Consider the following 11724-nt stretch of genomic DNA (forward strand, 5'->3'; position numbering starts at 1 on the left):
AGCTACATTTGCATCTCATTTTGAATCTTTCTCATCTTCTCTCTCTCTTGTTAGGTCAGCAACCCTCAAGCTAATAATTTCTTCAGCTCTTCTAATATTATAAAATACTAAAGTAGATGTACTACCCTTATAATACCTAAGCCATAAACCATCCCTTTCTATCTTCCTCCAATAACTAACCACCATTGATACTTAGAATATTGGGTCGATCTTAAAAATGATCCATCACCAGTAAAATGCTGACTTTTCCAAAGTCATATAAAATTATCTTGTAGGAATAAATTCATAAAATAAATTTTTTATTTATTTTGTATTATTATTAAAAAAATTATACTCACGTGAGCTTTTCTCTCCTTCTTATCAACCCACTGATGATCAACTTGATATTGGTGAGTCATTATATGCAGCTGCAATGTTGTCGGCTCCCGACCAAGATACTCCTACAAATAGAAAATATAGTTAAAATAATATACATATATTAAATAAACTAATTAAAATAATATTTTACCTTTCATCATCTATATTTAGCATGAGGCATTGATCCCCAAGTATAAAGAGAGCTTTCTAAACCCCCATAGTCAGATGTTATATTTTGCTTATTCTACTCTCTTAATTTAGTGAACTCGGGGGTTGCCTAAGCTCTGCTCAAATCAGCCCATACTCCCTAGCCAATCCATAATGGATGTTGCCCAAAATTTTTAATATCCATAAATAAGTCCCTAAAATAAGTTGATCCACTCCTCTCAAAATTTATTTTGATCCTCATACCATGCGTAGATAACCATCTAAAATCTTTCTATAAAATATAGGCATAAAAATAATATTAATACAAATGAACTAAAAAATATAAAGCAATGCTAAAAAAATATCTGAAATTCTCTGAACCATATATCCCTAATTTCCTTTGAGATTTTCTTACATGATAAGTAAGAAGCATCGTATTTGCTCTGTATGATATCACAAATCTTATGGGTAGGTTGTATTGAGAGATTGAAGCTGTAGGTAAAATTTTTTGTCAATAATATATAATGGATCAAGTTATAATAACTTTATAAAATAAACTAAACTTATGTATCGCCCTCAGCTTCTATGTATACATGCTTATTTATTGATGTTGCAGGCTCCTCAGCACAAACATATACTTGTGTTTATGGTTCACCCTTTTTTGGTTGCATAAGTGGCTGATAATGATAGGGGGTGGTAACGAGAGTATGAATAGGTTGATGGAGCTATTTGTGTTGTTGGTGGAGGTTAATATGGATAGAGTTGAACTGAGTGTGTATGATCTAGAGAGATAAATTGAGAACTTATAAACATAAGAGGAGGGAAGTACCCAGGAAGGGGTGGTACTCCAACTATAACTAAATTTGTATGTCCCTTACCCTGCTCAGTGGGGAATTGATGCTAACTCCCAGGTGGTGGTGATGATATTACTAGTGGAACTGATATTTTCCCCTGACCTTCATCACCCAGTCTAAACCTATTTGGTCCAGTGCTCAACTATTTCTTATGATAAAATTTTAAGTAAAGAATCTATAAGGAGGATCATCATCTGAAGTCCTCTGCCAAAAAAGAAGCAATTAGTGAATTGTTATAATATATAAAAAATTAAGTTGTAATAATTATGAAGATTGCATAAGTAGAAATAAAAAAAATATAGAATATAGACTATTAAGTTGTAACAAATATGAAAAATTATATAAATATTGTTACAGAATGTATAATAATTTACATACAAACATGATTTAATAAGAGACATTTACCAAGATTTGTTTATTAACTTAATTTTCAAAAATTATAATACAATAAGTACATTACAATAAATTTAGTCACTTAAATTATAAGAACTATTCATAATCATAAATATTTTCATTGCTCTCCTAGGTATCTTTACTTTTCTTCTCATTCTCAATTGAAGAACTTGTCGAACTATTTACATCCTCTAATTACATCAATATTATATGTTGTAATTGACATCTCATCAATTTCAAAAGACCTATAATTCGATATCTCATCCTCTTGATGTGCAATTATTATAATGTATTATTGGTCAACTATACCTCATGCTTTTTATTTTTATGACAGCAAGAAAATCTTATTATCTCTGTGACAACTAGGATATTTGCTGAAATAAATTTGAACATCTTAACTTACTATTATCAATAGATCAAACTTATTATATCTTATACTATGTTTTACTTTTTTAGAATTATGATATATAGGATAAACCCTTGTATCTCTATTCGGTATTAGATCATACCATTGATAGTTGAACAAACATATAAGATTCTCATATTCTCCTAGGTAATGTAGCTTAAGAACCTTATTCAGAATACTATAATAATCACACTCATCTTTTTCATGAGTATTTCCTCTAACACAAACTTCATTAATTTTAGTTTTTCTTTCTTCACTCTATGACTTGGAATGAAATCTAAACCTATTATCTATATATAGGTTAAGTGTTTACTTTTCACATTGGGCCCCACACTAGTACATGTAGCCCTTTATCAAAAATCTTATTACATGGGTTATGTACCTAAGAAAAAATTTAAATATTAGGGCTTCTAGTATTAAATAAAATGTAATCAATAAAAAATTAGAAATTTAAGGGCTCATGTAAAATCTAAATTAAGTTGTAAATTCATTTGCAACAAGTTGCTCAACATCTGTAGTATTTATTAGAGGCAAATCACTACAGGAAAATCACTAATTACCGGCAATTTATTCCGGCGGTTACTAGTAGCTTTCCAACAATTTTGTAAAACACCGGCGGCTTCTCTGCTGTTCAAAAACTGCAGGTAAAAACTGTGGTTTCTGGCAGTGTTTTTTCGATAATTTTTTTCACTAGCAGTTTTCTGGTGATTTATACAACCGGTTAGGTTCCAGCGGTCCAAGCGCAGGTAACCACCGGTTTTATTACCGACAGTGTACCGGCCATTCCACTGCCGGTATAATTATCATCGTTATTACAACATAGACTGTCGGTATGCCGCCGATACGCCGCCACTGATTTTACCGGTGGCTTACCAGCGGTTCAAAGCGAATGAAGTGCCATCAGTGAGACCGTTGGCGTGTCGCCGGTGTACCGCCAGACACCGTCGGTATTTACCTGCAAATGTAGTAGTTTTTGGTGACTTTATTTAGGCGTTCGATATCAATAATCACTTCATAATTTTATGGTGCTGAATGCTAGCCATTAAAAGACAAGCATAATACTAAGTTAAGTGTTGTAGAGATGAGGATGCTTAGGTCTACCTCTACCTTTCTTAACATAAGTCAAATTTAATACCTCTACTTTCCTAACCGAGTCATCTGAAGTCTATCGTTTTATATGACCATACCATCTAAGACGACACTCTCTGATTTCATCATCCACTAGAGGTACTCCAACATTGTCACATATATGCTCATTTCGTATCCTATCTCTAAGGGTAAAGCCACCATCTAACTTGAATTCTACTGATAATATCCCCTTCTATTTCACTAACACTGAACAATAGATCCAAGATATCTAAAATGTGTGCTTTTATTAATGACTTGATCGCCCAAAGTCACAAACCCCTCACTAGGTCTATTACTACTAAAATTACAGTTCATATATTTAGTTTTAGATCTACTCAAGCGAAAACCTTTATACTCTATGGTTGACCTCCATAATTCAATTAAGTTTACCATCAACTCCCTCTCTAGTCTTATCAACAAGAAGAATATCATTAACAAAAAGCATACAACAAGGTACATCCTCTCGCAAATATCTAGTAAGAACATCCATGACTAAAGCAAAAATATATTGGCTTAAGGTTGATTGATGTAAAATCTAATCGAAATAGTAAAAACAACATCAAATTAATAAAAAAACTAAAAATGCAAACCTCGGAGGCCGATTTCGCACACGAGCGGGGAGCGGGGAGAAATCTTCAGCCATACAGTGGGGGCGAGATCTTTGTTTGGAGGACCTCATTGGTGGTCAGAGGGACCTCATCAGCAGTTGGAGGGTGCGTCTAGATCTTGAGAGGGTGGAGGAGACGGGGGTGAGCATCGTGTGGGAGAGAGAGGAGCAGGCAATAAAATGAAATGGAAGGCTCAGGATGGATTATTCTAGGGCAATTTTTGGCAGCTTTCCGGTGGTTTAGACAGCCGAAAATAATTTACTTAACACCGGCGGTCCAAGCTGCCGGTAACGTACTGGTAATATTTAATGATGGCAGGTTAACCGATGGTTTCTGGACCACCGCTCATTCCGGCCGCTTTAATTTACATAATCACCAGTTTGAACGCCGGTAAAAATTAGCAGTCACACCCTCGGTTAAGCCGCTGTTAGTATCGACGGTTGGAGAACCACCTGTAATTAATGAATTTCCTGTAGTAAATTACTTATAAAATACCTAGTGACAAATTATCCAAATAAGACTTTAGTATTAAAATTAGCATGATTCCTTTTGTACATTATGGGAAAACTTACTCTAAGATTGGTTGGACTTCTTGATATTTCAGTTGCACATAGAAAGTTATTATTTTGATTTCTAAATCATTAAGTAATCTTTCAATATATTTACTATTGGGCTTTTCATGAATTCTAAAGACTAATAATGCATATTGTGATTGCTCTTCAACATTCAAATCTGTATTATGACCAATTTTTGTTCTTACACTCCTATATGGTGCTCAAAGTAATAGGATCATAAGTGGGTGGGTGATTTTTTGAGACAAGTATGCCTCGCTTATCGATCCTTCTAGTCATACTTTATTCTTAATATAATTTTTAAACCTGTTCAAATATCTTTAAGATGATTATAATTATTAGTTACAATTACAAATATTTAAGATAACATATTAAAAACATATTTCATATCTCAAAATGATAAATCCAACAATATTACAAAGGTCTACCACTCTAACCTCATAAGATAGATAAACTAAATGATGTTCCATAGAATCAAAGAATCCAGGGGGAAAATTTTTCTAACTTGCTTAGGATGATTGGTATGTTCTCCTTACTCTTTCGTAAAGCATCTTCACTTACTTTAGAAGAATATAGGTCTTTAAAGAAAATGTTAAGCTTTGTCAATATATTCAATATGTAACCTGGTAATATACATACTATAATTGGAAGGAGAACCTCATAATTATGTGATAATCATAACTTTTTAATCCAAACAATCTCATAGATTTAAGGTCTACACATCAACTTAAGTTAGATCCATAGCCATCAGACAATTTAAACCTTGAAACCACTGCCATATTAATCTTTTTTTTTTTCAAACATGAAAGAGTAAGGTGATTTAGGCTTCATTTTTTTTGTCGTCACTAGTTGTTACTAACTCTAGATTTTTTTATCGGCAATAATGTCCATTATAGCTTTCACATTATCATTTCTCTTGCCTTTAACATCCATAATTATATTAAAAATATTATCAAAAAAGTTCTTCTCAATGTCCATAATCTCCATATTATGCCTTATCAAAGTTATTCTACAATATGGTAATGTGCAAAAAATATTTTTTTAATCTAATTATGTTGAAGACCATATCTTAAAAATATACACTCTAACAATATTAAAAAATTAATAATTTATTAAATACTAGAAAGTCTCTATAGTGCATCATAACCACTTAATCTGGTGCAGGAGGTGACCTATTAACTCTATTTTTAATTAATGCTTATTTACTTCTCCTAAATGGATGATCTGTTGATAAAAACATTCAATAACAATCAAATTAAATATTGTTTCCTCCATATTTTAGTATGAAAGATTTAGTATTCTCTATGTAGTTAGGGTAAGCTACTTTTCCTGCTGTGCTCCAGTAAAAAAACATATCATAAGCAAGAAAATTGCTAATGATCTAAAACAATGAAGCTCTAAAGAGAAAAGTTTGTTTGGTTGAGATATCATATGCGAGGTCACCTTCTTCCCATAAGAACTTGAGATAATCAATTAATTGTTACAAAAAATATTAATATTTGATTTTGGATTATGTGGTCTAGGTATTATAAGTCATAAAAATATATACAGGGTAGTATACACATCTCTGATGAATGGTTGTATGGTGTTAATATAATTGACCAACAAGAATATAATGAATCTATCTAACTGTATAGATTAAAACCATCAGCACATAATCCTAATCTTATGTTATGTGGCTCAGCAGCAAATGAAATAGGTGTTCGATCAAAATATTTCCACACTTCAGCATATGTTGGATGAGAAAGAATATCATTGTGTTAATTTTCCTTATGCCATCTCATATGATCTACTAAACTCATTGATACGTAGAGTCATTAAAGTTTTGGAATAATATGTAAATAAAATAAACAGAAATATGGAACATCTTTCTTTTGACAACGTTATTTTCTTGAGTTTAGTTTAAATCGAGGTGCATTACATGTGTGACAATAAACTTATATCATATCATCCTTATAGTATAACATATATCTATTTATACAATAATTAATTTTTGTAGCGATGAGACCCAACTTGGATATTAATTTCTTTATTCAATATAAATCTGTGGGGATTAAATTGTTAGCTGGACTTGTTTCCTTTAAAACACTAATAAAGTCATTAAAACAGTCATAAGGAATATTATATTTAATTTTGATACTTAGCATCCTAATAGCAATTGATAATTCTGAATAAGTTATGAAACCATACTAAATTAGTTTTTTAGTAGCATGTAGTAATTTAAGGATTTTTTTTTTTTTGCAATTGGAGACTCTTCCATGCTGGCCCTAAAATTAGGACCTGGTGAATCAAAAATAAGTTCTTCATATAGTCTACTCATTTGATCTTCATCAACTATTTTAAAAGTTATGGATATACTGGCATGAGTATCTTTGTATGGCTCGTATTCGCCTTGTGAGGTCCAAATCCAGTATTATTGAACAAATCCCCTACAATATAAATCACCCTTTACATCGTCGGGCTTAAAAAAATGCTTAATTATCATGCTTCGAGCATGGATATTTAAACATTCCATCAGACTTAAATGAAGGTAGGTGAGATGCGACTTATTTCTATGGCTCGTACTTGCCTTGTGAGGTCCAAATCCATTATTATTGAACAAATCCCCTACAATATAAATCAACCTTTACATCACCGGGCTTAAGAAATGCTTAATTTTCATGCTTCGAGCATGGATATTTAAACATTCCATCAGACTTAAATGAAGGTAGGTGAGATGCGACTTGAATAGGTGAGATGCGACTTGAATAAAAGTCTCAAAATCCTTCATAAATTCATCTATCAATCCTTTTCGACCCAGTAATAATATGTTATACATCCAATATTTCTGTTCTTAGATAATCATTTGGATGTTACATTAAATGTTCCCTACATAGTTGTGAAATGAATTATTAGAAAAGATGCAACCTTAAATCTCATTTAAATCTAATAAATAAATATCATTTCTAATAATTTTTTAGCTAAGTCTTTTTAGGTCTACCTCTACCTTTCTTAATATAAGTCAAATCTAATACCTCTACTTTTCAAACCGAGTCATCGGAAGGCCACCGTTTTAAGTGGTCAAACCATCTAAGGTGACTTATCTCTACAAAAATTAACTTAGTATTATGCTTCTCTTTTAATGCCAACATTTAGCACCATAAGCATTGCATGTCTCACCACCATCTTATAGAATTTTCTCTTAAGTTTGAGGGTGGCTTTTCTATCAAATAATAAGCCTGATGCATTCCTCCACTTCAACCATCCAACTTGAATTATTTTAATAAAATCCCTATATGTTTCACCCTTACTCTGAATAATAGATCCAATATTTCTAAAATGTGTACTCTTATTAATGACTTGATTTCCCAAAGTCACAATCCCTCACTAGGTGTATTACTACTAAAATTACACTCCAAATATTCAAATTTTAGATATACTCAAGTAAAAACCTTTAGAATCTAAGGTTGACCTCCAAAATTCAAGTTTACCTTTAACTCCATGTCCTGTCTTATGAACAAGAAGAATATCATCAGCAAAAAGTATAAACTAAGGTACATCCTCTCACAAATGTCTATTGAGAACATCCATTACTAAAGCAAAATGAGATGGGCATAAGACTTTCTCAAAATCAACCTTTAAATTCAAAGGTTGACCTCCATAATTCAAGTTTACCTACAACTCGCTCTCTAGTCTTATCAACAAGAAGAATATCAATAGCAAAAAGTATAAATTAACCAAGGTACATCCTATTGCAAATGTCTATTGAAGACATCCATGATTAAAGAAAAAAATTAAGGTGATGCATGGAGATCACCTTTGGCTAGGGCGGTCAAATGTGAGTGAGGGTGTCAGGGGTGAGGGTGCAGGCAGCATTCGGCTTGCTAGAGTTTTATTGATAAAATGAATGAGCACAGTTCAACGAGGTCGAGGGCAAGAGCATCTAGAAGAAAGAAAATGAGCCGCAATAATAAATGAGGAAGAAGGGAGGGGCTGTTCAATTTTAGGGCCCTTTCTGGCTTTTTTCTAGCAATTTTAATCACTAGAAACTTTTTTACTTAAAATATGGGCCTAAATTTTTGGTAAAAGCCACCACGAGAAAAAAATACCGGTGGTATTTCCAACTCTCGGTAGTTTAACGTTTAATATTGGTGGTTGAACCGTCTGTTAATAGAGGTGGTCAAACCACCAGTTTAATTATTAATCATTAGTATTTTCGACGATCAATTTGTTGTGAATCTGAATTCATGAAGTATAATTTTAATGATAACAAACATTTCTGATACTTCTATTTTTCTATGATTGTCTTGCTTAATAACTTTTCAGGTCCACAAGATCAAATTATAAATCAAGCTAGCTCAAGATTGAGTAGATTAGGACTGAGTTGGGTAGATTAGGACTGAGTCAGCCTGTAAGTTTATGTTAAGGGTCTTTTCTTTTTCTTGATTCAAATGTAACAAAGTGGGTCCTGGTGCTAAGTAATCTTGCACACACACTCTCTAAGGGAAAAATTCTATCTGTTTAAATTTTTCTATTTTTTATCATATCATCTGGGACTATCCCAAGTTGTTATAGATGATCATTTAAAAATAGAAACCTTAATTAGGACATCCTAGTTAAGGCAGCTGAAATTAAGCCAATTGTTCTGGATGATATTAGCATTGTCCTGGATGATAAGCTCAAATCAGAAAGAATCAGTTGCCAACTCTTTTAGGCATATTTTATTTTTGGACATCGTCCAGGACATCTTCTTGGATGATGCATTACAATTATGCCTAAATTAGTGAGATAATTAAGAAAAATAATTAAGGTTTGATTGCTCGATCATATGTTGACATCGTCCAGGACATCTATTAGACATCGTCCAGGACATCTTCTTGGACGATCGCAGGATTGTCTGGGATGATCAGTTAAACTAACCTTAGTTTATTCCTAGATGACTAGAGTAATGTTATGGACGATACTTGATATTTTGAACTAATCGTACAGGATGATCCATAAATAATTATGGACGATCAGTTATTTTTTCATCGTCCAAACATATAACCAGGGCGATGTTCTGGATGATATTTGACATTTTGAACTAATCAACAAGACTATCGTAAAATCATCCTGAACGATAAGTTATTTTCTCATCGTCCAAGCCAAGTAAAATTTGGCCAAATAAAGCAATTGTCTAGACAATATTCGACGCCTTAAACTAATTGTACAGGATGATGTTTCATCGTCCTGGATGATCAGAACAGAGAAACCTTCTAATCATCCAGACTCTCCCAGGTCATCCTGACTGATTGAACTGAATTTGTACTGATTGTACAGGATGATCCATTGATCGTCCTGGATGATATTTGTCGATTTTTTAAAATTTAGGGCAAATTTGAAGCCCTTCTTTATAAGACCTCTTGTCTAATCAGGAGAGGAACTTTTGCTGCTATCCTTACCTGAGAAAGCTAAGAGGAGAGGGACAGCAAGGGGGAGAGAGACAGGATCTTGTGAGGGGGAGTTTATGAGGGTTTCACAAAGGTTGCTCCAAGCAAGGATTTAAGTAGTCCTCTCCGGTCGTCGTCCCTGGTTCCTTTGAGGTTCGAGAGAGGTCTACTTCAGCAATTGATTGAGGTTCTCTGCCTGCTTCAGGAGGAAGCGAAAGGAGTCGGGTTCTCTGCCTGTTTAAAGAGGAAGCGAAAGGAGTTGTGTTCTCTGCCTCATCGGAGTCAGTGGAAAGGAGGTTTGTACATGCTTCTCTATCTTGTTGTGGGAGCAAAAGGAGAGTCATTGAGTTTAGTGTAATACCTGGAGGAGAGGCTCCTGGGAATGGATGTATGTCAAGTTGACCGAACCTCTATAAAATTTTGTGTGTTCCTTCTTGCTGCTTGGAGATCACCTTTGGCTAGGGCGGTCAAATGTGAGTGAGGGTGTCAGGGGTGAGGGTGCAGGAGGCATTCGGCTGGCCGGAGTTTTGTTGGTAAAATGAATGAGCACAGTTCAGCGAGGTTGAGGGCTTGAGCATCTGGAAGAAAGAAAATGAGCCACGATAATAAAATGAGGAAGAAGGGAGGGGTTGTTCAATTTTTGGGCCCTTTCTGCTTTTTTCTGGCAATTTTAATTGCTAGAAACTTTTTACTTAAAATATGCGACTAAATTTTTGGTAAAAGCCACCACGAGAAAAAAATACCGGCGGTATTTCCAACTTTCGGTAGTTTAATATTTAATATCGGCAACCGCCTGTTAATAGCGGAGGTCAAACCACCAGTTTAATTATTAATCGTCGGTATTTCCGACGATCAATTTGTTGTGAATCTGAATTCAATAATTATAATTTTAATGATAGCAAACATTTCTGATACTTCTACTAACTTTTTAGGTCCACAAGATCAAATTGCAAATCAAGCCAGCTCAAGATTGGATAGATTAGCACTGAGTCAGTCTATAAGTTTACGTCAAGGTTCTTTTCTTTTTCTTGATTCAAATGTAATAAAGTGGGTCCTAATGCTAAGTAACCTTGCACACACACTCTCTAGGGGAAAAATTATGTCTGTTTAAACTTTTCTATTTTTTATCATATCATCTGGGACTATCCCAAGTCCTTATAGATGATCATTTAAAAATAGAAACCTTAATTAGAGCATCCTAGTTAAGGCAGCTGAAATTAAGCCAATCGTCCTGGAAGATATTAGCATTGTCCTGGATGATAAGCTCAAATCAAAAAGAATCAATCGCTAACTCTTTTATGCATATTTTATTTTTGGACATCGTCCAGGACATCTTCTTGGAAGATGCATTACAATTATGCCTAAATTAGTCAGATAATTAAGGAAAATAATTAAGGTTTGATTGCTCAATCATATCGCCCTGGACGATCACAGGATTGTCTGGGACAATCAGTTAAACAAACCTTAGTTTCATCCTGGATGACTAGAGTAATGTTATGGACGATACTTGATGTTTTGAACTAATCGTACAGGATGATCCATAAATCATTATGGACGATCAGTTATTTTTCCATCGTCCAAACATATAATCAGGGCGATGTTCTGGATGATATTTGATATTTTGAACTAATCAACAAGACGATCGTGAAATCGTCCTGAACTAAAAGTTATTTTCTCATCGTCCAAGCCACGTAAAATTTGGCCAAATAGGGCAATTGTCAAGACAATATTCGACGCCTTAAACTAATAGTACAGGATGATGTTCTATCATCCTGGATGATCAGAACAAAGAAACCTTCTAATCGTCCAGACTCTCCTAGATCATCGTGACTGATTGAACTGAATTTGTAC

The sequence above is a fragment of the Dendrobium catenatum genome, unplaced genomic scaffold, assembly GCF_001605985.2.
Source record: "Dendrobium catenatum unplaced genomic scaffold, ASM160598v2 fragScaff_scaffold_1024, whole genome shotgun sequence".
Classification (NCBI taxonomy): Eukaryota; Viridiplantae; Streptophyta; class Magnoliopsida; order Asparagales; family Orchidaceae; genus Dendrobium; species Dendrobium catenatum.